We start from the raw sequence: 7183 nt of genomic DNA, 5'->3' as shown, positions 1-7183 counted from the left end.
ATTTCTTAATCATCAAGGATCGGTATAACAGGAAGAACTCACACTCCTAAATGTCACTGTCACTGTCCTCCCATTGTTCATCAATTTGCTCGAGTGGGCCCAGTAACGACCCCATTATGACACTTGTTACTGTGTTTGGCTTATCGAATATGTCACGGATAGCTTTCCAGGCTTTGCCATGCGGGCGAGATACTCTAGGTAGCTTGCCAGGCTCTCTGAGAGGGGTGAATGAATCAAACCTGGGTCAGCCGACCGGGCCACATGCAAGGCAAATGCCCTGCCTGACATGCATCAAATGAGAGACCAGCAAAATACTTGAAACAACTGCTAATAGACTTGAAGAAAGACATTGAGAGCAACATATTAGTTGAAAACTTCAACACTGTTTTGTCACCTCTCAATAGATCAACCAGACTAAACCTCAGCAAGAAGACAGTATATTTGAGGGAAGAAATGTAAGAGGGGGTTAGTAGATATATACAGAACTTTTCATCCTCAAAAAGCTGAATACAGTGCTCGCTTCAGCAGCACATATACTAAAATTGGAATGATACAGAGAAGATTAGCATGGCCCCTGCACAAGGATGACAAATTCATGAAGCATTCCATATTTTTATTCTTGGCGTATCAATAACCAAGCTGTTCTATAAAAGTAGCTAACTCAAGGGTCCTTTGACTGTTATGTCGAAAACAATGTTTTATACTTCAACAAGAAACCCATAAAAAATAAATAACTATCAACCAATTATAGTTGGAAACCAGAAAAAAAAAGCTGAATACACATTATACTCCAGTGCAAATGGGACATTCTCCAAGATAGAACACATACTGGAGCACAAGACATACCTCCATAAAATTAAGAGGGTAGAAACTATATCTACTATCTTTTCAGACCATTGATGCACTGAAAATAGAAGAATCACACACAGAAGCAGAGAATCAAATCAAACATCTGAAAATTAAACAGCTTACTACAGAACAATCAGTGGGTTAGAGAGGAAATCAAAAAAGAAATCGAAAGATCTCTGGAAACAAATGAGAGTGAACCACCAGAACTGTGGGACACAGCAAGAGTGTGTTAAGAGAAAAGCTTATAAGTTCTGGAAGTATTCATCAGAAAGGAAAAAACGCCCACATCAATAACTTAATCTCACAGTTTAAGATCTTGGGAAATGACCAATAAAAGGAGTCTAAACCAGGCAGGAGAAAGTAAATAATAAAATTTAAAGCAAAAATAAATAAGTTGGGGGCTGGAGCAATAGTACACCAGGTAGGGCGAGTAGGGCGTTTGCCTTGCAGGCGGCCGACCCGGGTTCGATTCCCAGCATCCCATATGTTCCCCCGAGCACCACCAGGAGTAATTCCTGAGTGAATGAGCCAGGAGTAACCCCTGTGCATATCCGGGTGTGACCCAAAAAGCAAAATAAATAAATAAATAAATAAATAAGTTGGAATCTCCCCTTCCCCCCCGCCCCAACACACACACTAAAAAAAAAAAAAATCAAAAGATCAACAAAATCAGGGTTTAGTTATTTGAGAAAACAAACAAGATCAATACCACTTCTAGGAATATATCCTGAGAATGCAAAAAAGCACAGTGATATGACATCTGTACCTATGTGTTCATTGCAGCACTGTTGACAATAGCCAAAATCTGGAAACAACCCAAAGTGCCCTAAAACAGATGGCTGGTTAAAGAAACTTTGGTACATCTACACAGTAGAATACTATGCAGCTGTCAGCTGAGAGGAAGTCATGAACTTTGCTTATAAATGGATAGACATAGAGAGTATCATGCTAAGTGAAATGAGTCAGAAAGAGAGGGACAGACATAGAAGGACTGCACTTAGTTGTGGAGTATAAAACAACATAACATGAGGCTGACACCTTAGGATAGTAGATACACGGGACAGGTAGATTGCTCCGTAGCTGGAAGCCTGCCTCATGAGCAAAGGGGAGAAAGCAGCTGGAATAGAGAAGGGATCACTAAGAAAAAGATGGCTGGAGGAATCTATCAGGATGGGAGATGTGTGCAGAAAGTAGATAATGGACCAAACATGATAAACTCTCAGTGTCTGTACTGCAAACCATAATGTGCAAAAGTAGAGAGAGAGTATGGGGAATACTGTCTGCCACTGAGGCAGGGGGAGGGTAGGAAAGGGGGGTTATACCGGGGATATTGGTGGTGGGGAATGTGCACTGGTGGAGGAATGGGTGTTTAATCGTTGTGTGACTGTAACCCAAACATGAAAGCCTGTAACTATCTCACGGTGATTCAATAAAATTAAAAAAAAAAGCCACTAGCAAGACTCACAAAGAAACTGAGAGAGAAACCTAATAAACTGCATTAGAGATGCAAAGGGGGACATCACAACAGAAACTTCAGAAATTCATAGAGACTACTTTGAAAATCTTTATGACACAAAAATAAAAACCTTTATGACACAAAACGGAGCGACAGCACAGCGGGTAGGGTGTTTGCCTTGCATGCGGCTGACCGGGGTTCGATCCCTGGCATCCTATATTGTCCCCCAAGCATTGCCAGGAGTGATTCCTGAGTGCAGAGCCAGGAGTGACCCCTGAGCTTCGCTGGGTGTGACCCCCCATAAAGGCAAAAAAACCCACAAGAAAACCTTAAAGAAATACATAAATTCCTGGATTTTTATTACCTCCCAAGGCTGGACCAAGAAGATTTGGAATACCTGAACAAATCTATTACTGTCAAGGAAATAGAAATGATACTCAAAAGCCTTCCCAAAAACAAAAGCACAGACCCAGATGGAATTCTTTCAAATGTTTTAAAAGGACCTATTGCCAATATTTTTCAAGCTTTTCCAGGAGATTTGAAGAAACAGAAACACTCCCAGTTTTTATGAGGCAAATATCACCCTGACACCCAAAGCAGACAGAGATTCCACAAAAAAGAAAATCTCAGATGGATATCCCTGATGAACACAGACACAAAGATTCTCAAAAAAAACTTTAGCAAATAGAATCCAGTGACTTATCAAAAAGATCATACACTGTGATCAAGTAGGATTCATCCTGGGGATGCAAGGATGGTTTAACATTCACAAGTCAATCAACATATTACACATACCAACACAAGAAAAGATAAAAACTATATGATCATACCAATAGGTGCAGGAAAAGCTTTTGACAATTTTCAGCACCCATTCATGATAAAAATTCTTTACAAAATGAGAATTGAAGGAACTTTCCTCAATACAGCCAAGCCATCTACCACAAGCCCACAGCAAACATTTTTCTCAATGGTGAAAAACTAAAAGCCTTCCCTCTAAGATCAGGAACAAGACAAGGTTGCTGACTCTTTCCAGTTCTATTCAACTGGAAGAACTCGCCATAGCAATTAGGAAAGAAAAAAGATCTTAAGGATATCCAGATAGAAAAGAAAGAAATCAAGCTCTCACTATTTGCAGATGACATGATACTATACTCAGAGAACCCTAAAGTCTCTACCAAAAAACTCCTAGGAATAATAGAGTTGTATATGGATTAGCAGGTTATAAAATCAGTACCCAAAAGTCCATGGCTTTCATATATGCAAAGAATGAATGAGAAGAAGGTGATATTAAAAAAATCTGATTCACAGTTCTGCCACAGAAAATCAAGTACCTTGGAATCACCTTAACTAAGGAGATAAAGAACGTGTACAAAGAAAACTACAAAACACTACTTCAAAAAATAAAAAAGGATACAGGAAAAGTAAATACAGCCTCTGCTCATGGATTGGATGGATTTAACATTGTCAAAATGGCAATATTCCACAAAGTATTATATAGATTCAATGTGGTCCCTATAAGGATACCCATGACATTTTTCAAAGAAATTGATCAAACACTCCTGAAATTTTTATGGAGCAATAAACCCCCATGAATAGCTAAAGTAATCCTTTTAAAAAAAGAAGATGGGAGGCATCAGCTTCTCTAACTTCAAACTGTACTACATATATAGCAGTATTAATTAAAACAGCATGGCATTGGAATAAAGACAGACCTATGGACCAATAAAATAAAGCTGAATATCCTGGTACAGAACTCAAATATAACATCACATAATCTTTGATAAGGGAACAAGAAATATGAACTGGAATAAGAAAAGCCTATTTTTTTTATTTTTTGGTCAGATCCAGCAATGCTCAGGGATTACTTCTTGCTCTGCACTCAGGAATTACTCCTGGCAGTGCTTGGGGGACCATATGGGACAGCAGGGATTGAACCAAGGTTGGCTGCAGCCCAGGTTGGCTGCGTGCAAGGTAAATGCCCTACCCACTGTACTATCACTCTGGCCCCAAGGAAAGTCTCTTTAATAAACGGTGCTGAGAAAACTGGACTGCTACATGTAAAATAAAATGAACTCTGACCTCTACCACCATGCACAAAAGTGAGATCAAATGGATCAACGACCTCAACATCAGACCTGAGTCCATAAGGTACATGGAAGAAAACATAGGCAAAATACTCTAAGACATTGAAGCTAAAGGCATCTTCAAAGATGAAACATCACTGATCAAGTACATTGGAAGCAAAGATTAACATATGGGAGTATATTAAACTAAGAAACATCTGTACCTCAAAAGAAACAGTGACTAAGATACAAAGACAGCAATACCTATCTGATAACAGATTAATATTAAAGAATACAAGGCACTGGTAGAACTTTACAAGAAAAAAATCCACATCCATCAAAAAAAAGAGAGAAGAAATGAACAGAAACATCCTCAAAGAAGAAATTTGAATGACCAAAGGCACATGAAAAAATGCACTTCATCACGAATCATCAGGGAGATGCAGATCAAAACAACAATTAGATATCATCTAACACCACAGAGACTGACACACTTCCAAATGAATAAGAGCAACCAGTGCTGATTCAGATGCGTGGAGAAAGTGATGAATTCATTTATTGCTGGTGAGAATGCCAACTGTTCCAGCCTTTTGGAAAACAACATGGACATTTCTCAAAAAACTAGAAAGTGAGCTCCCATTTGACCCAGAAATACCACTTCTGGGAAAACCCTGAGAGTCAAAAAAACACACAGCAGAAACACCATCTGCACTTCTATGTTCTTTGCAGCACTATTCACAATAGTCAGAATCTGGAAACAATCTGAGTGCCTGAGAACAAGATGACTGGATAAAGAAACTATGGTACATCTACACGGTGAAATACTACACAGCTGTTAGGCAAAACTAGGTCATGAAATATTCCTATAAATGGATGGACTTGGTGAGTATCATGCTGAGTGTAATGAGTCAGAAGGAAAGGCACAGGTACAGGATGATTGCTTTCATTTGCGGGATATAAAAAAAGTAGTATGAAACTAATATCTAAGGCCAGGAAAAACAGGCCTGGATGATTAGTCAATGGTTGGAAATTACCATAAGGTTATGGGAGTGGAGGGTAGTTAAAATAGAAGAGGGTCCATTATGACAACTTTAGTTGAAAATGATCACTCTGGACAAGAACTGAGTGTTGAAAGTATGTAAAGGGATACAAACCTTTCAGCATCTGTATCTGTATGCCTAAAATGAGAGAGAGAAAGAGAGAGAGAAGAGAGGTGCCTACCATAGAGGCAGGCTGGGGAGAGGGGTGGCTTGGAGGGGTTGGAGGGAAACTAGGGAAATTACAACTGGTAGAGGGATGAGTTGAGTGTTGGAATATTGTATGACTGAAACCAAATCATTAACAGCATTGAGATCACTATCTTACAGTGATTCAATAAAATCTAATTTAAAATATTTTTTTTAAACCCTGCATTCCCACCTTAAGAGATCTAAAGAAAAAAAGTGACTCCTAGACCAGAGAATGGAATTTGCTTGAATATAGCAGGAAAATTATTTGCTTGAAAGCAGCCTAAAATTTTGATCTCCAGTACCTGTTCCCCACCAGGAGTTAGGGTTGAACACAGAATTAGGAGTAAGCACTGAGCACCACTGGTGCAGCACAAAAACAAAGGTGACTCCAACCCACTGGAAAAGAAGAAAGGAGTTTGGCAAAGAATAGAAATGCATGATATAAAAAACTGAAACTGAGCTGTGCTCAAGAATTTCTCCTGGCTCTGTGCTTAAGGATCACTCATGGTGGGCTCAGGAAATCATACGTCATATCGGGGATTGAAGCAAGTTATTTATCCCCTGTAATATTGCTCTGACCCTAGAAAATCTTTTTCTGGGAGACTTTTATTTTATTGTTAATAATGGTTAGTAACTTTATTTTGTTATGTTATATTTGTTATGTTTATGTTTATGTTATGTTTATGTTTATGTTATGTTATGTTTACGTTATGTTAGTTCCATTATGACAGACATAACCCTAAATTCTGTAATTAATGACTGGAGAATGAAACAAATCTTTTTAAAAGTAGAAATTTCTTTCTTTACAGTTTGAAATATTTTATGGGAACCTCTGCATATAGTTAGTAATGGGATGTTGATTTTCCAGGTTAAAGTTCTTTGACAATGATAGGGACAAAAAGGAATAGACTGGGAGAGATTTGGACTGATGAAAGGAATTATCAGTGTGGAATGTCAGAAGGGTGACCAAGGTGGTACCTGATAGATAAGCTGAATGACTTTGGCCCTGCAGGATAATGATGGATGAATTCCAGATGACCAGACAACAGAAGATAATTGTCTCAGAGTCTTCACCCTTGTTTCAGTGGCCAACATTCTTGAGTCACGATAAAGAAATGTTCCCCTCACCCCACTTCTTTTTTTTTTTAAAAAAAGGAAAACCTAGAAAAGGGAAAACGTTTCTTCTTTGGAATCCCTCCTCATAATCTGGGAGCTTACCTACATTCCTTTTCCTTCCCTTGAGCAAAATCTTTTCTGAATCTGACCATATGATCTCCATCTATTGCTTTCAATCTTGATTGCTTGAGGACAATAACCTGAGAGCCAGCAGCTGCTGTAACAGCCCCACTATTGGAGAATATACAACCCATACTTGGTAGAATTTTGGCAAAAAGAAAACGGAAGAACAATTTAAGTGCAAATAAAATCCAGATGCATGATAGGTTATTCCAGAATGAGAAAAAAAAAGTCCCAAATGTTGATTTCGGACAGAAGGAAGAGAAAACAACTAGTAACAAACTTTGCTATTGAAATTAAGAGTAAAATAGGGCACTCTGAATATGGCCTTCAGGGCTAGAGCGATAGCA

At 38.6% G+C, this 7183-nt stretch overlaps 1 non-coding gene across 1 annotated transcript; it reads left to right on the top strand.

The window, feature by feature from the left end:
- Window positions 1-512: 512 nt before the first annotated feature.
- Window positions 513-615, top strand: LOC130036245 (U6 spliceosomal RNA). The gene has a single exon (XR_008794298.1). It is a non-coding gene; the product is annotated as a U6 spliceosomal RNA (small nuclear RNA).
- The last annotated feature ends 6568 nt before the right edge of the window (window positions 616-7183 follow it).

The sequence above is a fragment of the Sorex fumeus genome, unplaced genomic scaffold (assembly GCF_029834395.1).
Source record: "Sorex fumeus unplaced genomic scaffold, SorFum_2.1 ptg000063l, whole genome shotgun sequence".
In the NCBI taxonomy this organism is placed as follows: Eukaryota; Metazoa; Chordata; class Mammalia; order Eulipotyphla; family Soricidae; genus Sorex; species Sorex fumeus.
The sequence above is the reverse complement of the archived record's forward strand: the minus strand, read 5'-3'. Positions and strand labels throughout refer to the sequence as shown.